Here is a 27,978-nt window from a genome sequence, read left to right as displayed (position 1 = left end):
CCTGTATGCATTTTTTATCAATTTCTGTTCACAACCTCTTATATATTCTCTAAGAGTGAGGATTTCACTACACCTCTCCTCTTCTTCTGAACCCTCACCAGAATTGCTTTTAATGGCCTATTTTAATAGTTTGTCTATGGCAATGTTGGCTTTTTAAAGAATGTGCTTCAAAACTCTTCCAGCCTCTACCAGTTTAAACCAATCCACATTGTTAGGTATTTGTTAGTAACACCCCTACCTTTTTTTTTTTTTTTTTTTAACCAATTTCTGCTTTCATCTGTTCAGACTGCCATAATAAAATGCCATAGACTGGGTAGCTTCTAAACGATACAACTTTATTTCTCAGAGTTCTGTAGGCAGAGAAGTCCAAGATCGAGGCACCAGTAGATTGGTGTCCTTTGAGGGCCCATTTCCTGATTCACAGGTGATGCCTTCTCACTGTGTCCTCACATGGTGGAAGAAGCAGACAAGCTCCCTCCAGCCTCCTTTATAAGAGGACTAATACCATTCATAAGAGTTCTGCCCTCATGACCTAATCGCCTCCTAAAGACTCCGTGTCTTAGTACTAATACTGGCCCTGCCCTGTAAAATCTAGGCTAATAGCTCAATTTTAAGGACAGTTCATTAGCAACCTTAATTCCACCTTCAACCTTAATTCCCTTTTGCCATGCAAGATAACATATTCATAGGTTCCAGGTATTAGAATATAGACACCTCTGTGAAGCAGGGTATTATTCTGCCTACTATATTAGTGTATAAGTCAATAAGACTGAATGAATTAACCTAAGACATGAATTAGCCTAGAATATGAGTATAGGTAAGGAAGAAAAGCAATCTAATGCCTAAGACTGGGGAGTTAAGAGCAATTAGCAAAAGAGATCAAGAAAGAGCAGATGGTGAGGAAGGAGGAAACGTAGAGAAGGTGGTGTTCCAGACATCAAATGAGCAACGTCTTTCGAGGAAGAGAGAATTACCCACTGCAGTAATGCTACTCATAGGCTGAATAACTGAGACCTGAGATTAGGCCATTGGATTTGGCCATGTGAAAGTCACTAGGAACCTGGCAGAGGTAGGTGGAGAGTTCTGTGCAGGTCTGTTTCCTGCCCTGATCACCAACACTATTCATGTTAGTTTCCCAGTCACCTGAAGTGAAGCTGTCCATTCCTTGTCACCAGTATCTTCCATCTTTATAAACCCTTATTTCCACCAGCCTATTTTTTCTTTTCCTCTTCCAGCAAACTTCTTTATAGTATTCTCTTTGCTTCCTGGCTTCTTATTCTCTCTTATACTCATATCAGTCAAGCTTTTTTCCCTACCTCTCCCTGAAAACAAGTTTGAGTGGAAGATTGCTAAGTGTTTCTAAGATGTTACTAAGAAATACACTGTTGCAAATAAAAAATAAGGCTGTCTCTAAGATGGAAAAGCCAAGTTATAAAGGAAAGGGAGTGTTTTGTCTTCTTGTAATGCAGCGAAGTAGGATTATAAAGAGAGAGAAAAAACCAAAAACTTAGCGTTGAGGCTTTTGCATTTCTTAATGACATCTTCCCACTTGGCAGGTTTTATCCCTGTTGCTTTGCTTGTTAAAGATGTGCAGAAGGAGAGTAGCAGATATTCTGAAAACAGAGATAGTAGAAAGACACAACCACCTCTCTATGATTAACATGGAAAGAATAAATTATTGACTGCTGAGATGTAAGCAAGCTAGAAAGGCCTTTGATGCCAAAAGCGTGAGTCCTGGAACCATGTACCAAACTCCAGGGAGTCTGAATTCCAGTGTTTGCTGTGGTCTGTTTGCCTTTCTATTACATCCAAAATACATTTAAAATGCTCAAGAGGAAAAATCATGACAAGAAGTTTTGCAAAACCAAGAAGTAGAAAAACCACTTATTTTTAACATCCATCAAAAATGAGAAAACAAAGAGAATTTTTGCCCAAGACTTTACAGCTATTTGCACTTTAAGTGACCATCTTGGACAAATTCACAGTGCTGCTCAGAAGCTTGAAATCAAGGTTGTAAAAAGAAGTGATAGTTGTCTAATTTTCTAATTCAGCCACATAAAAACTAATAATTAAGAGGAGATGTTGCTAAACATCCTATAAGGGAAAAAAATGATTAACAGTAATCTAACTGGAAGAAAATGGCAGCCATAGATTGCTATGGGACTGCAAAATGCCATTCTCTGACTAGAGAAGTTCATCACATGGTATCAGTAATATAAGCTGGCTACCACACTTGCATTTTAGGATCTTTAACAACTCTAAAGTCAGAGGCTTTAACCCTTCCCTCACACCATTTAAAAAAACACACACATAACTTCAAATTAGATTATAGACCTAAATGTTATATGTAAAGCCATAAAATTTCCAGAAGAACAAAATCGAAGAAAAATCTTGGTAATTTAGGATTAGGCCTAGGTTTTGGTTTTCTGTTTTCTGTGAGGCGTGGTAAGCATGGGGTTAAGATAAGACTAAGCCTCGAAACCTAAGGAAAATATTTTACACTTTTGTTCTTAACACATTATAAATAAAATATAAAGAAAAACCAGAGACTGGGAGAAAATATTACAAAGCACATATTTGGTAAAAACCTTGTTTCCAGACTATATAAAGAACTCTTAAGCTCAATAAGAAGACAAAGAACCCAATAAAAGTAGTAAAAGATTGGAATATACATTTGTTTATAATAGATAAAGGATTGTAAATGAGCCCATGAATGGAGCTCAGTATCATTTGCCATTAAGGAAATGCAAATTAAAACTACAGTGAGATAACTCATAAGATGAGGAGTAACTGGAACTCTCATTCATTGCTGGTGTGAATGCAAAATGATACAGCCACTTTGGAAAATAGAGGTTTTTTATAAACTAAAACACACTTACAATATGACCAACAATTCTACTCCTAGGTATTTACCCAAGAGATATGAAAACATGTCCACAAGATAAACTGTACATGAAAGTTTATAGAAGCTGCATTCATAATAATCAAAAAATTATAAAAAACAAATGACCATCAACCATTGTATTAGTCTGTTCCCACACTGCTATGAAGATGCTACCTGTGACTCAGTAATTTATAAAGAAAGGAGGTTTCATTGACTCACAGTTCATCATAGCTGGGAGGCCTTGGGAAACTTACAGTCATGGCAGAAGGTGAAGGGGAAGCAAGACACATTTCACAAGGTAGCAGCAGAGAGAGAGAGAAGGGCGAAGCACGAGACATTTAGCAAACAACCAGATCTCAGGAAAACTCACTGTCATGAGAATAGCATGGAGGAAACTGCCCCATGAGCCAGTCACCTCCCATCAGGGCCCTCCCTCAACATGTAGAGGATACAATTTGAATGACAATTTGAGATAAGATTTGGTCGGGACACAGCCAAACCATATCAACTGGTAAATGGCTTAATAAATTGTGGTATGGCTGTACGATGTACTATTACTCAATAATGAAAAGAAAGTAGCTACTAATATATGCAACAACGTTCTGGAAAAGGCAAAACTATAGGGACAAAACACAGACCAGAGTTGCCAACACCTGAAAGTTTCAGGGTAACTATGAAGCACCAAGGAATTTTATCGGGTGAGGAAAATGTTATATATTTTAATTATAGTCGCGGTTTCATGACTACACTTTTGTCAAAGCTCATCAAACCGCATACTTAAAAAGGATGAATTTTGCTAGATGCAAACTGTACTTCAAGAAAAATGACTTGAGTCAGAAGGAAGCATGGATTTAAAGCAGAGAAAGTTTAGGCCAGGGAGATAACACTGAGTAGAGTTCTAGCTAAGAGAAATGAAATGTAGTAAGTCAGTTTTAAAAAGGAGTTTTTCAAGTTGCCATCCATGGCCTGCAGTTTAGCCATTTGTTATCTTATATTGGTCAGTTGTCCCACACCGTAGTATAAGTGAGTATTTTTAATGACTTGCCATCCCCTGAAACACCCAAGGAGTTTGGCATAAAAACCCACACTTTCTGGCTATTTGTTAAAATGGTATGAAGATCTGGTCACACTGGGATGGCACTGAGATATTGCAAAGCCTGGCTGAGTTTAGTAGCTGTAGGCCTGACCTTGTTTGCCTATCTGGCCTCCATAGGCATTTTTGTTTTCCGCTGTGGCTTTAAATCTTAAAACAGCCCAACTAATGCTAATCTCTAAAGGCCATGATGTTGACTTTGGTAAATTTACTTACCAAAGATAGTAAGTTTAGCACATGCAGGCTACGATGCTGAACCTTTATACCGTCAAGATTCTTGAATGCAGATTTTAAGTTTTAAAAATTCAATTTGGCTACAAAATATTCAGTGTAGTTATACTTAGGTAGTACTTATTTAAAACATGTTTTAAATGATATTTTAATGTTAATGAGGCTTAATTAATGTCAGTGCTGTTATTTTAAGAATTATAATGGGAAAAAATGGAAAAGTATTCAGGACATCATTTATCAATGCTGAGAATGAGTCTAGCTTTAGGAAATAAGGACTAGTTGGCAAATTCATATCCCATAAAACACCTATGAGATTCTTAGGGTAGTGGCTACAAGTACTTAAGCAGAGTTTAACCTATGTACCTTGCAAAGTCAACATTTTTCAGTGGTATTCAAGTCAGAGGTAGACTGGGAGAAGTGGCTCATGCTTATAAATCCCAGCACCTTGGGAGACCACAATGGGAGGATTGCTTGAGGCCAAGTGTTCAAGACAAGCCTGGGCAACATCTCTAGAAAATATTTTAAAATTATCTGGGCATGGTAGCATGTGCCTGTAGTCCTAGCTTACTTATGAGGCTGAAGCAGGAGGATTGCTTGAGCCCAGGAGGTTGGGGCTGCAGTGAACTATGATCATGCCACTGCACTCCATCCCAGGTGAGAGATCAAGACCCTGTCTCAAAAAAAAACCTCGCAATTAGAAGGGGACATTTTATTAAAAACTATAACTCTAAACAGTAACAGTTAAAAGATTTGTGAGAAAGATAAAATAAATTTTTACCTCGGTTTTTTCTTTTTCCTCCATATCTTCCACAATAAAAGTTATCTTCTTTACTGATTTAAACTTCATTAAAGTCCAGATGTTTTAATAAACTCTGTGTTTATGAGACTAATAACCATAACTGGTTACACAGAAAGGCTAATCTGAGTCATCTTGAATCAGTGGAAAAAAGCAGGAAGGAAAGCTCTGACCCTTTCATTCCATGTCACAATTTAGAATATTTCCCTGTGGAGTTGGAGTTTTCATTTATGGATAGGAAGTTCCAGAATTATTCCTGCTTTTCTTTATCTTGAATCCCAGTGTGCCTATGGCCATTGTCACTCAACTCTGTCATCATTAGACCCCCATACAGAAAGAGGATGAAAGGCTTAGAGAGCCTTTGACAAATTTGATTCTGTTAATCAGGGTTCTTTAGAGGCACAGACTAATAGGATATATGAGTATATGAAGGGGAGTTTATCAGGAGGATTGACTCACACAATCACAAGGTAAAGTCCCATGATAGGCCATCTACAAGCTCAGGACCAAGGAAGCCAGTGGTGGATCAGTCCAAGCCCCAAAACCTCAAAAGTATGAAAAAATCATCACTGGTCATTAGAGAAATGCAAATCAAAACCACATTGAGATACAATCTCATGCCAGTTAGAATAGCAATCATTTAAAAATCTGGAGACAACAGATGCTGGAGAGGAAGTGGAGAAATAGGAACGCTTTTACACTGTTGGTGGAAGTGTAAATTAGTTCAATCATTGTGGAAGACAATGTGGTGATTCCTCAAGGATCTAGAAATAGAAATACCATTTGACCCAGCAATCCTATTACTGGTTATATACCCAAAGGATTATAAATTGTTCTATTGTAAAGACACATGTACACGTGTGTTCACTGTTGCACATTTACAAAAGCAAAGACTTGGAACCAACCCAAGTGCCCATCAAAGATAGACTGGATAAAGAAAATGTGGCACATATACACCATGAAATACTATGCAGCCATGAAAAAGGATGCATTCATGTCCTTTCCAGGGACATGGATGAAGCTGGAAACCATCATTCTCAGCAAACTGACACAAGAGCAGAAAACCAAACACCATACATTCTCACTCATAAGTGGTTATTGAATAATGAAAATACATGTACACAGGGAGGGGAATATCACACACTGGGGCCTGTTGGGGGTTGAGGGCTAGGGAGGGGGTGAGCAGATTGGGGAGGGATAACATTAGGAGAAATGCCTAATGTAGGTGGTAGAAGGATGGATGCAGCAAACCACCATGGCACGTACATACCTATGTAACAATCCTGCATGATCTGCACATGTACCCCAGAACTTAAAGTATAATAAAAATAATAATCAGAGAGAAAAAAAAGTAGGGAAGCCAACAGTAGGCTTTAGTTTGTGGCCAAAGGCCCAGGAGCCCCTGGCAAATCACCGGTGTAAGTCCAGAAATCCAAAAGCTGAAGAGCTTGGAATCTGATGTTCAAGGCCAAGAAGCATTTATCATGGGAGAAAAATGGAGGCCAGAAGACTCAGCAAGTCTGCTCTCCCATCTTCTCCTGCCTGCTTTATTCCAGCCTTGCTGGCAGCTAATTAGATGGCACCCACCCAGATTGAGGGTGAGTCTGCCTTTCCCAGTCACTGACTCAAATGTTAATCTCCTTTGGCAACACCATCATAGACACACCCAGGAACAACATTCTGCATCCTTTAATCCAATCAAGTTGACACTTGGATTAACCATCACAGATTCTGAAGTCCAAAGTTAAATATGACTGTTCTTAGAGGAAAAAGCAAATGTCTGTGTGTATGTATGTACGTGTAAGCCCAAACTCAATCTTATAATTTTAATCAAGTTATCAGAAAAACACTGAAGAGGTTTAATATCAGGAAATGTCAACCTACCAATGCAAATTCTGCTTTCTGGTTTAAATCCTGCCATTTGTCCCAGACAGCAATAACACTGTGTGAGTACTATGAGCAGTGTTATTTTCCATAACTGAGTTATTTTCAATAGTCATACATAGATGCTCATAATTCAGGCTATCTGCTTTTTTTATTATCTTTCTGACATAGTACAGAGTCACTAGGCTTCACACAAAGATAAATGCATATATGAGATTTGCAATTATTCCTCCATCTCCAGCATTTTATTTATGCTTGTGTATCAGAGCACAGTATAATTCATATCTGTCAAATGTTGCTGAGAGTCACTTTAAACCCATGAGGTAGATGAAAGCAAGAGGATACCAAGATTTGTTACTGAGACCATGTCTGGTTCGTAGAAGTCAGTGCCCTTCTTAGTGGATATAGAGCTGCAAACGTGAAGAATAATGACTAATAAAAAAGGTCAGATTCCAAAGCTGCTCCCTTTGGAATCTGTTTGAGCAGTTTAATAAACTGCTCAAAATAAAAGAACACACAGGACTTTATTTCAGGGTGTGAAAGATTTAGGAAATGGAAAATGCCTCTTAAAAGACAGAAGATCCCAGTTAGTACTCTGTCCTTAGAAATGTCTTGAGGCTTCTGCAGGTCTGTTTCCTGACCCACTCACCAAAAGTACTCAAATGGTTTTTCAGTCAAATGAATAGTCAGCCATTACTTATTACCAATATTAAGAGGTTAAAGTTAGCAATGGGCTGCCAAATAGCCAGGCTTACTAGTGCAGATTTGATGAAAAGAGCATGTTTATTTCTTTTTAAGCCCCATGGTATGAGCTGAATTGTTTTCCCTTCCCTCTTTCTGTCACCTTCTCTTCCCTCTCTGCTTTTGTAGAGGCTTTCCTTTGCTTAAAATGCCTTTCTCATTTTCCATAGTCTAGAACTTCTAGGGAGGTTTTTCCAACCCCCGAGTCTGAGAAATGGATTCATACACTCAATTTCTTGGCTCCTATAGCACTCTATCACAGTAATTGATTAACTAAGCTGTCTCCACCAAAATACTGCAACCCCTTTTAGAATCGTGTCCATGTTGCATTTGACATTGAAGTTTGTACTTGATATAATACACAGAGCAGGCTGTTTAAGAATGGAAGAATAAAACAAAAGCGATTTCAGGAAGGTACGACATGGTTTTAAGTTTTTTTTTAATCCTTTAAACAAAGATTGGTGAAATTGCAGTAAGTGTCAGTACTTTTAGCAAAGTAGTTATATCTATGCACATTTACAGCTCTTGCAGAAGTTATGTTGACATCAGAATAGTCCTCCTACCTTGATGTTTCTATTTGTAAAAAATTAAATTCAGACAAAAGGACCTCATAGGAGCTGAGTATCTGTACCCTGTACATTTTGATGTTTGAAAAGACATAGCATGTAACTTCTATGAAGCTCTCATTTTCTGCTAAGTTGAAAACATAACCATATTCCTGAATAGCAGATCAATAGCACTGGCATAAAAGAAAAGGAGATAAAAATGTTCCTTTGTTTTTATGTTCTCCCCATCCATTCTAACAATCTAAAGTACTACTGAGACATAGGGAGAAATGAAGGGATTTCTGAGGCTTTTATGCTTGTTGCTGTCCAATTATTTAGGAGGAAGAAAGATGAGGAGGTGACCTCTTGATAATCTGTTTCTAGTCTCTACTCCTGAGATGAAACAGCAATGTACAATGGCACAAGCTTTTGTATTAAAGAACTAAATATAAACATCAGCTAATTGTTCTCATAAATGAGTTTTATAATATTTTAGAATATTCTATCTATACCTAGAGCCAAAAAAGTGTAGTCCAGGCATGGTGGCTCACACCTGTAATCCCAGCATTTTGGGAGGCTAAGGCAGGTGGATTGCTTGAACCCAGGAGCTTATGACCAGCCTGGGCAACATGACAAGACCTGTCTCTATTTTAAAAAATATTTAAATGTCGTTTTGCAGGCAAGACAGGAAAGAAACAGGTGGTGTCAGTCATATGAATGTTGGGAGGTGGGGTATTTGAATGAATAACTTGGGCAATTTTTTTAATCTATAAAATGAGAAAGTCAAACAGGATTATTTTAAAAGAATTCTTTCAGCTATAAAAGTACATAATGTTATGATTCTAAATCAACCATGCTATCAGTAGGAAATGAAAATCATTCTGCCTCACATTTGTACAAAATCTTATAAAGGATTTTTACATTCTTTACGAAACGCATTCAACTCTTAAGTTTAACTTGATGAAAAGACCCATAGTGTTATTCTTGAATTACATATAGATGCAATCTGTTTATTTATTCTGCAAATGGTTCAATGTTTTCCACTATGTGCTGTCCATGGTGCTAACAGCTTAGGAAAAAAAGCAAACCTAATACAGGCTCTGTTTTTATAAAGTATACAGTCTACTAAGACAGACATTAAAAATAATATCGTAACATACAAATATAATATACATATTTATATATGTACAAAAATTATATAATTATGCATATATCTAATTATAAGTTGGGAAAATGATACAAAAGGAAGAATTCAAATATTAAAAACAGCAAGTTGAAATATTTTAGACAGGGTTGCTTAGAAGGGCCTGAGGGACTAACACATAATCTGAGAACTGAATCATTAAAAGGTAGCAGCCTATCAAAGAGCAGGGGAAGAACACTCCAAGCAGGAGGAATGGCATGAATGAAGGCTCTAATGAGGAAAGAGGATGAAGAATGAAGTCATTGAATCTTCATTCAGCCAGTGTGGTTGGAGCAGCATGAGCAAGGGGCAGAGGGGAGAAGAGAGGTTGAGATTCATACAGGTTTTCTAGGCCACAAGAATGAGTTTCGATTTTAACCCAAGTACAATGGGAAAACATGAACACATTTTACATAGGGAGTGCTATCTCATTTATTTGCATGACAAATTCATTGGGTCTCTATTTGGAAAATGGATACAATGAGCAAGGGAGGAATCAGAAAAGCAGTTAAGAGAGCTGTACACTTGTCCAGGCAAAGGATGATGGAATGGCAGCTTAGGTTGGGCAGAGGAGAGGAAGAGAAAGTCTGGGGTACAAGTTAGAGGCAGAGTCAACAGGACTAGGTGGTGCTCTGGGTATAGGACATGAGAGAGGAGGAGGAATTCCAGGTGACACCCAGGTTTCTCTCTTGAGCAATTGAATTGATTCAAGTGTCCTTTACTGAGACAGGAATGATTGGAGGACAAATAGATTGAAAAGGGGAAGCAGAAACATGTGATCTGGGTTAACTCCGAAGTCCTTGTGAGGTATCCGTGTAGACACCTACAACAGGTAGCACGACATACTGGCCCAGGAACTCCTAACAGAAGTCAGACCTTGAGATGAAATTTGCAAGTTGTACACAGGAATAGTATTTAAAGTCACAGAGCAAAGGGATGTAGAAAACTATAATGAGACAAATGGTTCTGTTCTTTATTGGAAAACTTGATAAGTCAGGATTCTCAGCCCATCTGATTTTTTTTGAATTTTTTTTATTGTGACGAAATACATGTAACATAAAATTGATCATTTTAACTTTATTTTACAGGATTATCTAAGTAATTTTTAACATATCTTTCATACAAAAGTGATCATGGGTCCATAATCACTTCATATTATGGCCATGAGAATTTTTTTCTGATTTTTTTTATTGTGGTAAAAAACACATTATGTAAAATGTCATATCTTAACCATTTTAAGTCTATAGCTCAGTGGCATTAAGCACATTCATATTGTCATACAATCATCACCAACATTCATCTCTAGAGCTCCTCATCTTGCAAAGCTGATCTAATAGACAATGGGAGTTAGAAAAAATTTAAAAAAGAAACTGAAACTGTATACCTATCAAACAATAACTCCCCATTTCTTCCTACTTCCATGCAATCACTATTCTACTTTCTCTATGATTTTGATTTCTTTAAGTATTTCCTATAAGTGGTATCATACAGTACTTTATGTGGTAAGCTTATTTCACTTAATGTCTTCAAACTTCATCCCTGTTGTAGCATGTGTCAGAATTCCCTTATTTCTTAAGGCTGAATAATATTATATTATATATGTATACCATATTTTGCTCATTCATTCATCTTCCAGTGAACACCTGATTTGCTTCAATATTTAAGCTATTGTGAATAATTCATCCCACCTCATTTTTAACTGACTGAGTCCCACCACTCATCAGTCTGCCAAGAGCTGCTTATTAAACACCTGTTACATGCACAGCACTGTGACATGAGCAAGCCATAAACTTTTGATCTTAAAATCAATACTTTTTAATATTCTAATATTCTGTAGCAAGTCAAAACTTCTGTGCTTGGTATTGTCTGAACTGGTTTTGCTTTTTTTTTTTTTTTGTATTCATCAGAATCACTACAATGTTTGAGGAATCAAATTAGATAACATTATTCATCAAGTAATTTTCTGCATGAAACTCAAATTCTTGTTCCTTCAGTATGCTTTTCTAAAATGGCTAAAGTAATGCAAACATAATTTAAAAATATATACATATATAGTGCATATTACATTTAAGATGATTCATTTACATTTATCCTTCCTTTTTATAGGAAGGGAAGGTGGAAAGAATGTGTATAATCAGCAAATTTTCTCTGAGAGAAACAGCTCCATTACCTACATATAAAATGTACTGCAAAATTATACATGAAAAATTGTAAGGGAAGTATTCACAATTGAAGCTTTACTGTAGGCGTCTATTAGGGAGAAATGTTAGCTAGAAACCCAATTTCCTTGTACAATAACCCCAAAAGCAACAAGCATCTCTAATAAGCAGCATCACAAAGTTGCCACAAGCCATATTTGCAAATTCAGGATATGTTTTCAGCGGCAGGGAATATTTACAGAACAGAAAGGTCAATGTTGTAAGCAATTTAGTACATGGGAAAAGATTTTATTTTTGAAAGGAGTATATAAACCTTGATATAAGTTGGCATAAAAACATATTAAATGATTATGGTGACTGGGGAATTTTATTTATTATGCAATTTTCCCCTTTCTTTTTTGAAAATTGATATCCAAGATGTCTTTTACTGAGAGACTGTTTTACACTAGGAAATCCATACTCATTCTTTATTAGAATGAGTGAGCATTTTATGACAGCATTTGTATAAAAATGACTGTTTTCTATGTCAGAAGTTTGGTCTTCAGAATTCTCCACATGGCTATAAGTCATGGGCCCATTAACCCCAGACTCAGAACTTCGGCAATGCAAATATACTCCGTGGCTTCAGTTACCGATGATATCACCTAAGTGTTTTCTCCACAAGGTTATGAATGCATTGGTTGGCCATATTGAATATTTGCTGATGGAATGCCTAAGTGAAGTATAATGTTCTGCCCTTCTCTCTTTGTGACTTCAACACATTTCAAATCAAAGCGCTGGCCTCTCGGGTCAGCTGGACTGCATTGATCTTTGGTTTTCCGTCCCCTCAGAGACTCAGTGGGAATGGAGTAAGCACTGCAAAAATTACTTCAGAGGAAGCACTCAGAGTGGGGAAGGAAATGCCTTAAATAATGAATAATGATGTTGCTGATATTAATTTTAATCATTGGAAGAAGAAGATGAATTTTTAATGCCATCAATATGTACTTTGGGTTTGAGTTTATAGCTAATGGAACCCAGAAAAATCTGGAAGCAGTCTAATTAGAACAGTCCCAGGATAGGGAGTTGCAGAGGGCCCATAGGGTCACTCAATTCCATTAATCGCCTTTGCTCTCAGTCAACAAGCTCTGGAGAAGTTAGCCTCAGACCTTCACATGCCTAATGTGATTGATATGTCACCATCTTGCCCAGAGAAATGATCCCCAAGGACTGGATTTTTAAGAGACTAATTATAATACAGCTATGGGGTAACCCCCTTCCTTTATAACATTTTTCCTTTCAATCCGAGTTTACATAATTCTAGGCAGTAAAAATTGTACACATTAGCCATAATAGACTAGGTGTATAACTTCTTAGGCAGGTCCAATTTCCACTAAAACCCCTAAGAATTTGTTTTTTCATGTTAACAGCCTCCTTCCACCCCTTCTCCCAGTTCTCTTTACAGTTCCTCCAGCATTTCCTCCAACTCTTATCCATTTATTAAATGCTACGTCAACATGTAAAGCTTTACATATCTAGTGTGTAGGGAGACTGCACTAAATGGAGAACAAATACATGCCCTCGATACAATGGAAGGGCAAGGTTTCTATGGTTACTTCTGATATCTAGCTTCTACTTATGTAAATTGTCTTCTGTGTAAATGTGCAAAAGAAACTGGCCTCTGAGGATACTTAACCAACATTCTCAAAAGACTTCATTCAAAGTCTAATTTGTTGCTGAATAAAATCTCGCCTCCTTTTTCTGCTTTCCCAGTTATCTTTTGAAGTCACTTTGTTTATATTCGAACACTCTCCTTTTTCTAGTCCTCCCATAGTCCCCTGTGTGAACTGGTGAGATAGGTATGATTGAATAATAACCAGAAGTCATTTTGTATTTGATATGTTACCAAAGTCAACTGAGTTGACCATTTTTGGGAGATTGTGATGGGCAGGTACTATATGTAGAATGAGTACCCAGGAGCCCAAGCATATAAATTAATGAAGAAAAAATGTGGCCATGGTAATCAGAGAACTAAAGGGTTTTAATTCACTACTACTCAATCTGTCAAAAGTCATAATACAGACCAGGTGCAGTGGCTCATGCCTGTAATCCCAGCACTTCCAGAGACCAAGGCGGGTGGATCACAGGAGATCAGAAGTTTGAGACTAACCTGGCCAACATAGTGAAACCCCATCTCTACTAAAAATATGAAAAAGTGAGCCGGGCATGGTGGCACGCACCTGTGATCTCAGCTCCTCGGATCACAAGTGAGGCAGGAGAATCACTTGAATCTGGGAGGCGGAGGCTGCAGTGAGCCAAAATCACGCCACTGCACTGCAGCCTGGGTGACAAAGCGCGACTCTGTCTCAAAAAAAAAAAAAAAAAAAAAAAAAGTCATACCATTCCATTTCTTCATTTCCATTAAGTATATTTTTTTCTCGGTGTTTGCCAGAATTGTAGAAGAGAGACTGCTTGGGAGGGAACACCCTTTAAAAATGTATTGAGCATTCATGAAAAGACACCATGAAGAGAGTAAGAGGGCAAGACACGGTGTTTATATTTAATCTTCTGTATTGTGTATGTCATATATTTATGAAAATGAGTTCAAATCCAGAATACATAAAGAATTTCTGCAAATCAATCAGAAAAAGCCAGACAACCCAACTGAAAAATGAGAAAAAAACTTGAACCAGATGCATCAAAGAGACATTGCCAAATGGCAATAAATATATGACAAGGTGTTCAACATCATTAGTCATCAGGGAAATGCAAATTGAAATCACAATGATATACTATTACATACACACCAGCGTGGTTTAAATGAAAAACAAAACAGAACACAGTAGTCCCTTATTCATGGTTTCACTTTCTGAGGTTTTAGTTGTCTGCAGTCAACCTCAGCTCAAAAATATTACATACAATAAAACATTTTGGGAAAGGGAGACCACATTTACATACACTTTTATTGTTCTATTGTTATAATTATTTTATTAGTTATTGTTAATATCTTACTGTGCCTAGTTTATAAATTAAACTTTATCATATGTATAGAAAAAAACATAGTTTGAATAGGATTTGGTTCCAGGTGTGGTTTTAGGCACCTACTAGGGGGGTCTTTGAATGTATCCCACATAGATAAGAGGGTACCACTCTGCCAGGTATTAGCATGAACATGAAATAACTGGAACTCTCATGTTCTACATCTGGAAGCATATATTGATACAGTGTTGGAAAATTGTCTGGTAGTGTCTATTAAAACTGAACATAAGCATGTCCCATGGCCCAGCAGTTCTACTCCTAAGTATACATTCAACACAACTGCCTGCAATGGTCACCGAAATATTTGCACAGGAATCATTAAAACGGTGTTACTACTGATAGCCCCAAAGCAGGAATTGCCCAACCATCTTTTAAACACTGAATGGATAAATAAAGATATACATTGAAATACTATGAAACAATGAAAACAAACTCCTGATACTTTTATGAATAAATCTCATGAACATAATATTAAGTCAAGACAGGCACAATTGAATTACTGCATAATTCTAGTTATATAAAATTACATCATAGGAGAACCAGTATGTAACGTTACAAGTCAGGATAGGCTTACCCTGTGGATAAGGATAGTCTCCGAGAGGAGACAGAGGTGAGTCTTTGGGTGTTGGTAATATTCCATTTTTTTGTTCGCTTTGAGAATTAAATGCTTACACTCACTTTACTAAGGAAAGAACATCATCTTTTAGCTCTCACTCCTACTGGAGGATTCTAAGATAAGCTAGTCAGGAACCGTGGTGGATCTCTTAAGTTAAAGAAGACTGTCCAGGGGTGTGAAGTGAAATGAATGCCTAGAGCTTGTGCCTTAACACGAGGCTCCCACTGGCCCCCAGGTCTGCCTGGCTTTGCATGACCAGATGGTAGAGGGCCCTGATGTGCCAACCCTTAAGTCCAGCCTTGATGGCTTTTTGAAGATTTTCTGATGGCACCTCAGATCAGAATTGGCTTTGCATCCTCCTCACCCTACTATTCGGTTTCTTGCCACAGACACTGCTCACCTTGTGTGAAATACAGTGCATCTGAGATTCAGCAATTCTCAGCCACCACTCCCAGCTAGCCAGTCCTGGGAGTGAGGGTGTTGCCAAGTGATTTTGGAAAATGAAAGAATCTGATCGACTTTGGCTAATTTTCAATTTCTTTAGAATGCCAAACTAAATTTGTCTATGGCAAATCAGGAAATCAAGACCTATCAGTTTGGCAACTATCTCACTGAACTTCTAAAAGGCAGGAGTCTGAAACGGCATTGACTAGAGAAACTGGATTTGAGTGAGAAGATAGCAGTCAATGATTCCCCCGACCCAGGAATTCCAGCACTTTACTTTGAATAAGTTAGACTCATAAGGTACAAAAGAAAACAACTTTATTTTTTATTCCTGTCCCTTCAGGCCTTCTGTGAAAGTGATTCTCAATGTGTGGTCCCTGGGCCAGCAGCATCAACATCACCTGGAACTTGTGAGAAATGAAGATTCACAGGCCCTTCTCTATACCTTCTGAATCAGATGTTGGGTGTAGCAGGAACACCACAATCTGTCTTTAAGAAACCCTCAAGGTAAGTCTGGGGCTTGCTAGAATTTAAGAATTGGCATTTTGTCAACTGCAATCTTCAGTGTACCTGTTAAAAGCCAACAGACCTATGATATAGCTTAGTATTCTTTAGTTTCCGCTGCAGGGGAGAGATATCTGGCTAAGAAAAACATTAGGACAATTAAGATGTTTCAAAGAGTGTTCAAGGCACCAAAAGGTTGAAAGGACCTTGGGCTGGACATTAATATCACCAGAGGAGATTTTTTTCCTAAATGTTCCTCATGCAGATCTCATCCTCAAAGATTCTTATTTAACTGGTTCTGGGTGAGGTCACTTTATTTTTCAAAAGTTCCTGTCTTAGTAGGTTCAGGAACTATGCTGTAATGGAATACTATTGATGGAGTACCTTGGAAACAACAGAAGTGTATTTTTCGGGATGCCAATGTGACCAGATTCTAGTGAGGGTCTGCTTTCCTGTTCATAGATGGCATCTTCTTGTGACCTCACATAGCAGAAGGGGCAAGAGAGCTCTCTGGATCTGTTTTATAATGGCACTAATCGCATTGATGAGGCTGTTACATTTGTGATCTAACTATCTCCCAAAGGCCCCAACTCCTAAAACCATCAAAGTGTGAATTAGATTTCATCATATGAATTTTTGGGAGAAACAAACCTTCAGTCAATAGCAGTGTCCCTGACCCTACCAATAATATACAGCCAGGATTATGAATGAATATTGTTGATCGCCAAAACCCTTAGGCCTGATGATATGATTTTTCCTGTTTTGGAGGACTTGCGTCCCAGTTTAGTGGTTGCGGTATTCAGCTTTCTATTCACCTTCCTGTCTAGTCAAAGTCTTTCTTCCTGTGATTTGACCTGTTTGAATCAGTTTTTAAATATTCATTGACTACCTGCAATGTGACCAGTACAACTATAAAATGGGTATCCATCACCTCCCATCTGGCCCGTGTGGTTCTCATCTGGTTCTTCAAAAGTATGAAAGTGCTTTTTGTGTGTAGATGAGTAATTGGGATTCTGGGGTCAATCAGTGCTGAGTTTGTGTGCCAGCCCTCACTCTGATTATGAATGAAGTGATCATGAGCAAGTAATTTAGCCTCATCCATCAAAGGAGACTAATACAGTACCAACTGATGGTACATTGTCATGAGAATTAAACTAGTGTGCACAGAAAGTACTTAGCTCAGGATCTGGACAATGGCAAACTCTCAGTGAATAGTCGCATTACCGAGGGCACCTTTCAGGCTTTCTGTCATTTCCTCACCAGCTGCCCTGGTAGTAGACTCTCTGAGTTCAGTCCCTGGTCCAGCTCACCCCCACATGCAAGCCCTTTGACCAGCATGTTATGCAACCCCTCTAAGCCTCAAGCTCTTCACCTGTAAATTCTCACCTGATGTGAGAATTAAATAAGTCCTAGAGATCATTTAGCCCAATGCAAATCATTGCTCAACAGTTAATTTCATAGACTGATAGCACTTTAAAAATCATTTTAGAGCAATTGTTTAAGACCTTTCTGGGTTTTGATCCCTGTGTTAGGCCACTCTTTCATTGCTATAAAGAATTACCTGAGACTGGGTAATGTATAAAGAGATTTTATTGACTCACATTTCTGCAGGCTGTACAAGAAGCATGGCACTGGCATCCACTTGACTCCTGGGGAGGCCTCAGGGAGGTTTTCCTCATGGTGGAAGGCAAACTGGGAACAAGCAGTTCACATGGAGAATTCAGGGGTGAGAGAGAAAGTAATGGGGAGATGCCATACACTTCAACAGCCAGATGTGGCTAGAACTCAAAATCATGAAGACAGCACTAAGCCATGAGAGACCTGCCCCATGACCCCACTTCCAACCTTGGGGATTACAATTCATCATGAGATTTGGCAGGGACTGATATTTAAACCATGTCAACCCCCTAGATTGCTGACCTTCATTTAGTTAGTATTTGGGTTGGGACTGGGGTTGGGATTAGTGTTGAGTTAGTGTAAGGATTAATTTAGACATAATTAATTGTGTTTCTAGGGGATTCGGATGCAGGGGGAAGCTAGCTGATTTTACCTCTTGCCAGTTTCCTCAGTCCTCCCTGATCTCTCTCACTTTTTCCTCCTAGGCTTTTACCCTTCTTCTCCCTCCAAGATATCTCCTTCCTTTCATGGCCCTGTAACTCTTACTAGCAGGACTAAGAGATGCAGCCTTGGTGGGCAAGTGCCTCACCTTCCTTTAGCCCTGGACAGACTTGATCTACAGTCCAGCTCCAGTTGCCCTTCCTTGTCTCCTCACTAAGAACCAAATCCTCCTGATGCTCCAAAAACATGCCACTTCCTTTCAAAGGTGGTTAAACTCTTTTAAACCCACTAAAACCTCCTCCTTCCTAATGGCTTCTAATTTGAGAATGAATACCAGCCATTCTTTTGTCTCCAGGGCTTGGAAACTAAAACGTCCTTTAAGCCCATCTGTGAAGCAACCAATTCAATTAAATTTTGAGTTAAGTGCACATGAAGCATAATTGAAAAAAGACAAGAGAAGCTCGCCTTAAGAAATGATAAGGAATTCTCAGTGGCTATAGGACTACATGCATTGTGATTATCTGCACTCCAAATGTGCCTGCTATGCATGAGTCACACTGCCTTATGCCATTTTGTGCAAACTCTTGTCAGTGCTTCCAGGCTGATTTCCCTGTATCTATGCATGAACGATTGTTCAGGACAGTTAATGGGAGTTCCATGTGTACCCTGATCGGAGAAGCACTGAAGGAAGAATTAAAGGCATTATCCTAAACACATTCATTAAAAAGATTTGAATGGAGTCAAAAGTCTAGTGTGATTCAAACAGGAGCCAACCTTTTTTTTATTTCGAAAGCTTAGAAGCAATGTATTATGAAACAATTATTTTGCTGGTAATCAACTACTAACTAATCCAGGCTGGTGTTGTCGACTTCCTGGGTTACCATAAAAAACTATTATGTCTTAGAGCAGTTCCTCCCAGTGGTCCAGTCCTTACTAGCCTCCTAAAATAGTTGGACTTCCTGAGTTTGAAGAAGTTTTGAAGGTCATGCAGTCCAGTTCTTGGTAAAACATGAATTCACTCTACAATATCTCCCTACGTGAATATCCAGGCCATTCTGGAAACCTTGTAAGGCCAACTCCATTTGAGGTCTTATTAAGGAATAAAGGCCTCTCATCTGAGAAGTACTGAATTAAAACACAGTGGCTCTTCCCATTCAATAACCAGACTTTTTTGGATCCTGACCTCAACAGATCTGTTTCCATCCCAGCCCCAACTTTAGTATGAGCCTTCAGTGCCTCTGTGCAATGACCCCTGGATGCTATCCAATCCAGCTTTGGTTCTCTTGGGTCCTGTTCTGCCTGCCTCCTGCCCTCTACCTCTACTTATGTGGAGGAATTAACAGAGCTGATAATGTGTCTGCTTTGTCTCCACTTAGGAGAATCAGCCCCATCACACCCAGCAGGCCAGCTGTGGGATCACTGCAGCTAGGGAATCCACCCCCACAGGGGGAGCTGATTATATCTTTCTGATCTCTGATTATTACATTTCCTTTCTAACACTGAGCTGATGCTGCACATCTGCAGTGATAAGATACGATAGTGATTAAGCCCAAGGGTTTGGATGTCCTACTAACCTGGGTTCTGATCCTAGCTCTACCACTTCCTTGATAACTGGCTCTTTGCCAAACTGCTCAATATATCCACACCTCAGTTTTCTAGTCTTTAAAATGGAAATTGTAGCAGTAAGCATTTTATAGGGATGTTGTTAATACAAATGAGGATGGCTATAAACCATTTGGCAGCACAGTGACTGGCATATACAGTTTCTTACATTTTTCTCATCATAGCTGTGTTGCTGTTGTTATTCTGCTTATTCCTTTTAATCTTTCTCATGAGAATCATGTAGTAAGTCCAAGTCTTCCAAATAACAGCATTTTATTTTCTTGAAGATAACTTTCATATCCCACCAAAGGATGAGTTTTTTTTTTACAATGAAGTTTTTTTTTCTTTTTCTTTGAGACAGAGTTTCGCTCTTGTTACTCAGGCTGGAGTGCAATGGCACAATCTCGGCTCACCGCAACCTCCGCCTCCTGGGTTCAGGCAATTCTCCTACCTCAGCCTCCTGAGTAGCTGGGACTACAGGCGCATGCCACCATGCCCAGCTAATTTTTGTATTTTTAGTAGAGACGGGGTTTCACTTTGTTGACCAGGATAGTCTCGATCTCTTGACCTCATGATCCACCCGCCTTGGCCTCCCAAAGTGCTGGGATTACAGGCGTGAGCTACCGCGCCCTGCCTACAATGAAGATTTTAAATACTTTATCCATTTCTTTTGTGAAAAGATTTAAACTTCTTCCCTATAATGTAGAGAATCATAGCATGTGTTATAGACTCAGTCAAGGGGAGTTCAAATATAACTTCCACTTCTCATTAACTGCAGGAATTTAAGCAAATCATGTACTGTCTCCTTTGATAAAGGTAGTCTAATTTTGAGTTGAGGTTTTTTTGAGGGCAGTCATATCCTTATCCTTCTCACATAACTTACCATCAAACCCCCAAGTCTTTTTCAAATATGTGATATATTTTTGCAATTGATGTTTATTTTAGGAGATAGTAAAGTCAAATCAGGGGTGGCAGAGAGGAGGGGTAATCTTACACTGGGATCCCCTGAAGGTAACAAAAATAGGGGAAAGCCAAAAAGAGCAGGAGACAAAAGAGCCAAAAAGATAGTACAGCTTCCTACCTGCCTCTGCGTAGCAGCAGATATACCTGATTGGCAGATCTTGTAGGTCCACCAGTTTCTGAGAGGCTATAATATAAACAATTGTTTCTCAGGACCATGCGGAAAGGTGAAATATTGATCTACTCAGGTCAGTTTCCATTTGTAAAGGTTTGCTCTATGGGACATTGATTCTTCCACACTTCCAAGTTGTATATGCATGGACACTGATATAGTTTGGCTGTGTCCCCACTCAAATCTCAAATTGTAGCTCTCATAATTCCCACATGTCATGGGAGGGACCCAGTGGGAGGTAATTGAATCATGAGGGCAGGCCTTTCCTGTGTTGTTCTCATGATAGTGAATAAGTCTCACCAGATCTGATGGTATTATAAAGGGGAGTTCCCTTGCACAAGCCCTCTTACCTGCTGCCATGTAAGATGTCTCTTTGCTCTTCCTTCCCCTTCTGCCATGATTGTGAGGCATCCTCAGCCATGTAGAACTGAGTCAATTAAACCTCTTTCCTTTATAAAATTACCCAGTCTTAGATACATCTTTTTTAGTAGCATAAGAACAGACTAATACAGACACTAAGCAGATCATCAGATGTCCAACTCCCAGAAAAAATAAATAGGTGTATGATGCAGGCAAGGCATGGTCAGTTGTGCCCATATGTAGCTGATCAGACAATATAAAGTGCTTGTCACATGAAAAGCAGTCAGGACTAGAAAAAATGTCCAAGGCTCTGGAGACCAATGAGACGAAGAAGACCTTGCCTATATCAACATATATCACAGGTATTTTTACACTCATGCAACTTACGCCTTTAACCTACATTAGGACTATATGTGTGCCTATTACATTTTTTTTAAATCAATTTAACTCTCTTTTCAACTTCATGATGTTGTGTTGGCTCTGTCATTCAGTGTAGTCACTATGCCTAATATACTCATTGCAGTGTTACATCTGGGTCTATAAAACACCAGGGAAAAAATGTCGAATGATAAGGGACCCTGTCAGGCATTTCACCTAACTGTTTTTCATCAGGTTTCTATAAGTTAATGAAAATTTAAAAATTAAAGGAATCTCAACAATCACAAGAATTTCAAAAAAATCACCCATTTTACAGTATAGCCCCTCGCATACATAGCATCAGCTTTAATAAAAGAAAGTAGTTATTAAGCTCTTCTAGTATTGAGCTGTTCTCTCAGAATTGGCTTATCTATTATCTCAAACACATCCAACTTTTGCCTTCCAGTCACATGAACCAGCCGTTTAAGTTGTCCAAAGAAGTTCCATGCAAATACAGCATCAAACTGAGTAGACAATAATTCCTACTTTATATGACACAGATCCTCTATGTTTGATCTAATCACGTTCATGAAGCTTCAGCAGCAGAAACAAAGATATCAAGATGCATGCAAGGCTTACACATAAATTGAAAGACATTTAAGCACATAAGAATCCCCTGACATATTTATAAACATTTTCATTTAAGTTATACTGATATATTTATATAACTATTTCTATGTATTAATCCTCTAATTGGCCATTTTAAATAAAATATAAAAAGAATAGAAATATTAGAAATCCCATTTATTGGGACTATAGAATAAACATAAATAATAAGAAAAATAATCTTATTCATTGTATCTCACAAATAATGTATGACTATTTTGTGTCCTTTTAACTCAGTTTGAATTAAAACATTGAGAAATGCACCTTCAGCAACAGACATGGTTTAAAAGTCAAAAGCAAAAATATGATATACAAAAATGAGATTCTATCTTTATAGCTGATGAATAGTCATATTCCTTTCCAGGAATAAGAAAGTATCCAGGGTAAGGAAAGTCATGACGTAAAGAAATAAGAAAGCATTTTCTTACATTCTTCTTGCATACCTTAAATGTAAGTTGGCATGGAGTTCTTCCAGATTAATTTCCATGATGAGTCATTATGTTATCAAGTTCTAGAAGAACAGGAATATGGCATCCCAATTGACTCCTAGTGATATGTAGCCATCCATAAAAAAAAGCATTAATAAATCTTTTGAAGACCACAGGTGATGCAGAGATGCTGTCATTTTATTTCAAATCTATCAACTTTTATTCTGTTTGCTTACAATCGATACCACGCTCTTATGTTCATTGCCTCATTTGCTCTTCACAATTATCTGGTGAGGTAGACAGGGAAAACATAACCTTATTTTACAAGTAGATAATCTGAGGTTAGTAGAGACTGTGTTCAGCAGGCATTTGACTCTAAATAAATAAATAATAAAGATGAGAATATTTGGGAAGTTGCAAATGTGGGGAATTTTACAAAAGATGTGGAAGTGTGTTTTGAGATTTAAGACTGGGAGATTATTTAATTTTATTTTTTGTTGCCTCAAATAAAAGAGACAATAGAAGCAAAATGCTGAACATTTTCAGTGTATAATAGTTGTCATCGCACAGTGAACCGCATGCAATGGTGTTGTATATGTACTAGTTCTCTAAAAATAGCATTGGTTAATAGAACATGACCAGGAAAAAAAATCATTAAGTGGAAGATATTTCTGACACTAGAGATAGATTTTAACATGTCTTGGGGAAAAATAAATCATAAATATATTATCTCATTTGTAAACATGAACTCTCCCTCAACTCTTATACCTAATGGGGTGCTGCTAAATGTTTAACGATCAGCTCCTGGGGGAAGAAAAAAACCCCTGACTTCAGCATTTGCTAACTTCTGGGGCATAAATATTCTCACTACGACTGATTTCAAGTCACTAATATTTTAATAACTGGATCATAAAACTCCTGCAAGTCTGGTAATTGGTTCTTATAAGCTGGTACAAGCTGGCCAGCACACCACCGCGTACACTGGTATAACTGACCACTGAGCATCTCCAAGCCAAAATCTGAACTCCTGAAACCCCCCTGCCTCACAGCTCCTTAACATACATACCTCTTCTGCCTGTGGTCTTCCCTGGCTCAGTTAATGACAGTCCTGTCCTTCCAATGGTTCACACCAAAATCCCTGACACCATCCCAGATGCTTTTTCTCATACTCCTTTTCAAATCTATCAGGAAATCTAGTAGGTGCTACCTTCAAAATATATGCAGTGTCCAGTCACCTTTCATAACCTGCTAACACCCAGATCCAAGTCATTACAATCTTGCCTGGTTTATTGCAGGAGCCTCTTGTATTTGTCAGAGTAAAGCTCTCTAGAGCTGTAACAGAAAACTGTAAAAAATACCCCCAACTCTCCGTGGCCTAGCATAGTAAAAGTTTATTTCTCATTTGTGTCACTGTTTTACACAGGCCTGGAGGCACTCCTGAGTAGCTCTTCTCTACCTAAGTGGTGACTGAGGGACCCACCCTGCTTCCATCATATGCCTCTATTGTTTGAGCTCTTGGCTTCTAGCTACTCAGGCAGAGGGGAGCATGTAAAATCATGAGACCTTTAAGAGGCAGGCCTGGAAAGAACATATATCTCTTTCATTCACATTCTGTTGTCTAGTTCAAGACATATGGCTCCACCCAGATAACAAGGGGCTGGAAAATGTAGGCTCCGTGTGTCCCTGAGAGGAAAACAAAGCTGTTTTCAACAACATATAGCATTGTCTGTGTTATAGCTTCTAAATGATGCCTCTGCTCTCTTCCTTGCCTCCTCTAGTCTATTCTCAACACAGCAGCAGCTAAACTACCTGTTTCATGATCAAACTATAAGTCAGACGATACACTCCTCTACTCAGAACCACCCAGTAGCTTTAGAACTCATGAAAAAGTTAAAAAAAAAAAGCCAAGGTCCCTCAAAGGCTGTAAAGACCCTTCATGGCCTGGCCTCTGTTTCTTTTCCAGTCTCATTTTCTACAGCTCTCCCCTATGCTCATTCTATTCCAACCATGCTGGAATCTTTGTTAGTGCATTGACATGCCAGGCACACTGCTGCCTCAGCAGCTTTGCAGTGGCTCTTCCCTTTGTTGGATACCCTTTGCCCAGATATCTATGTAGATAACTCCCTCTCCTTCTTCAAATATTCCTTCAGTGTCACCTTCCTTGGCCACCCTATTTAAAAGGTCAACTCTTGACCAGTTCCCTTCACCCCACCTGTATTCCTTATCCACTTCTCTGCTTTACTTTTCTTCTCTCTTGCACTTAGCACCTTCTAATACATAAATAATTTACTTAAATTTTATTATTGTACTCTAATTCTACTAGAATTTTCTTTTTAATTTTTGTTTCACTAACCACATTTCAAGTGTTCATCCCTGGTAGAATTTAAGGGAGTTCAGTGTATTTTGTTACTATGATGTCCCAGAACCTAGAACAGTGCTTATAGATAACAGATATTCAATAAATATTTGGTTAATGAATGCATAAATAATTGAAGTTAAATTTTTTTCTTATTTAGTGATCCATTTTGAAAATATTAAGTATTGAAGGATTTTTGCTTTTATCAAAAGCTTCACAAATGAAGATAGAGGATGTAATTAAAACCCATAATAATAATATACTATAGGTATTATCCAGACTACTCTCGATCACATTATGGAATCATTACAAAATCATAAGGAGATAGATACTATTTTATCCTATTTTAATGTTGAGACTGGGCCAGCTGCAGTGGCTCACGCCTATAATCCCAGCACTTTGAGAGACCAAGGCAGGAGGATCATTTGAGTTCAGAAGTTCAAGACCAGCTTGGGGAATATAGTAAGACCTCATGTCTTAATAAAAATTTTTCAAAAATAGGCTGGGTGCAGGGGCTCACACCTGTAATCCTAGCACTCTGCGGTGGCTGAGGTGGGCAGATCACCTGAGATCAGGAGTCCAAGGCCAACCTGGCCAACATGGTGAAACCCCATCTTTACTAAAAATAAAAAAGCCAGGTATGGTGATGCATGCCTGTAATTCCTGCTACTTGGGAGGTTGAGCCAAGAGAATCACTTGAACCTGGGAGGCGGAGGTTGTAGTGAGCCAAGATCATGCCGTAGCACTCCAGCCTGGGCAACAGAATGAGACTCTATCGCTAAAAACAAAAACAAAAAATTAGCCATGCATAGTGGCATGTGCCTATGGACCCAGCTACTCAGGAGACTGAGATGTAAGGATCACTTGGGCCTGAGAGGTTGAAGCTGCAGCAAGCAGTGATTCCACCGTTGCACTCCGTCCTGGGAAGCAGAGCAAGACCTTGTCCCAAAAGCAAAGATAAAGTTGAGACTGGAACACAGGAAAAGTCATTTGCCCTGGATTGTATGCCTAGTAAGAGGAAGCATGGGGATTTGAATCTATAAAATCTGACCCCTAAAGTTAAGCAAACTAGATATCAAGTTTGAAACATTTATAATGTGTGTTTAGAGGGAATAAGACTGACTTTAAAGTGAATGTTATGGCACTAATTAGCTGTGTGACCTTCAGCACATCTGAACCCCTTTGGATCTTAGTGTTTTTTTTACCTGTAGAGGGGATATTGATACAGATCACTGTAGAAGCCTCTTCTGGCTTAAAAATTAATGAATAAGTTTCTAGCCTAGGGCCACACAAGGAGTAAACAGAAATGCCACCACTGAAATTCCCATCTTCTGATCTCTCTCAGGGGCTTTTTCTACCATATCCTGTGGTGTCTGCCATGAGGAATATCTCAGAGGCACTGAGTGGCTTAGCACTCAAAGTGTGTAAATACAAACCAAATCATGACACAAAAGAGTTGCAAACAATGGATGCTATAGCTGATTTTATCTTCAATGTGTTCTTTTCGTGATGACTAGCACATCAACACTTAATGCTCCTGTGCCTCAGTTTCCTTAATCATAAAGTGGAATTGATGAAAGGACTAGGTCCAGGATGGCTATAAATAGTAAGTGAGCTCATACATGTAAGCACCTAAATCATGATAAAGTTATTAAGTCTCTTCTGCTCTAACATTTGTTAATCTCACTGCCTGGAGTCATCAAATAACACAGGATCTGAATCCAGGTCAGCGTGCCTCCTGGAGTCATTCCCCTCTATTGGCACTCAATATGAATAAATCCCTGTGCAACTGGGAAGACATGGAGAGAACAATGAAAGACAACTGCATTGCTGAGTGTGAACATATGAAATTTTTCTCCTCTGTAACAATGTTTCTTTAATGTTTTTAATTGGGTTAAATGAAACAGACCCTACTTTAAAATGTGCAAATATCTGAATGCATGATGATTTTATGGACTAAACAAACAAATACCAGTAATCTCATGTTGACAATGGACATCTTGTAGACAGAACCCATGATTTGCATTATTATTTTTTTTTACTTTTGAGTCCATGCATCATATGCATTATTTTTATTGATTTTGCGATAACTACATGTTCCTGACACTAGGCACCTGATTTTGGAAAACTGAAATGAAAAAATGAAATAGAGGTACTAGAATCTATATTTTTAAAAGTGTTGCAATTAGAACTATTTTTAACAGCTGACCACACACTCAGATTCAACTCTACCTGTATATTCTTAGCACTATATTTCTGGAAACTCTTAAATGATGAACCAAGCATTTGACTATTATGTGTTATTGAGTTCCTGAGGACTGTGACAATGTCCCATTCAGCCTTATATCTCCAATAACTATAATTTGTTAGTGCTTCATAATTATTAAATTGGTGAGGGGTAGAATGGTAGACGGATGAATATTTAGATGGACAGATGGATGCTTGTATGGAAGGGTAGGTGGATGCATGCCTGGATGAATGAATGAGTGACAGATGAATGAATGAAGATGGACAGAAGAATGGATGGACAGAGAAAAAAAGAGTAGATGTGCAGATGGAAAGTTGTATATAATGAATATTGGACTTGTGGCTGGGAAACCTGTGTTCTAACTTGGAATCTTTAGGTAACTTGCCTCTACTGTTGGATAAAACCCTTCTCATTTCTAGTCCTCAGTTTCCTCATTTGTAGAATGCCTACGATTCTATTAGATTTAAAACATAACCGAATATTTGATTCAGCTCCCTCAAGTTGGCCTTTAAATATGCTCCCACCTGAAAAAAAAAATAATTTCCCCATGTTTTGTGTCTGTATCTTCCCTCATTTATAAGACAATTCAATTCCAGCTACTGAGACTTGGATATGGAGATGAAGTTGATTGCCAGTGACCTTACCAGTGAAGCCTAGCGACTGATATTAGGAA

This window comes from Sapajus apella, unplaced genomic scaffold, assembly GCF_009761245.1.
Source record: "Sapajus apella isolate SASKATOON/1434 unplaced genomic scaffold, GSC_monkey_1.0 scaffold23, whole genome shotgun sequence".
NCBI classification, from domain to species: domain Eukaryota; kingdom Metazoa; phylum Chordata; class Mammalia; order Primates; family Cebidae; genus Sapajus; species Sapajus apella.
The sequence above is the reverse complement of the archived record's forward strand: the minus strand, read 5'-3'. Positions refer to the sequence as shown.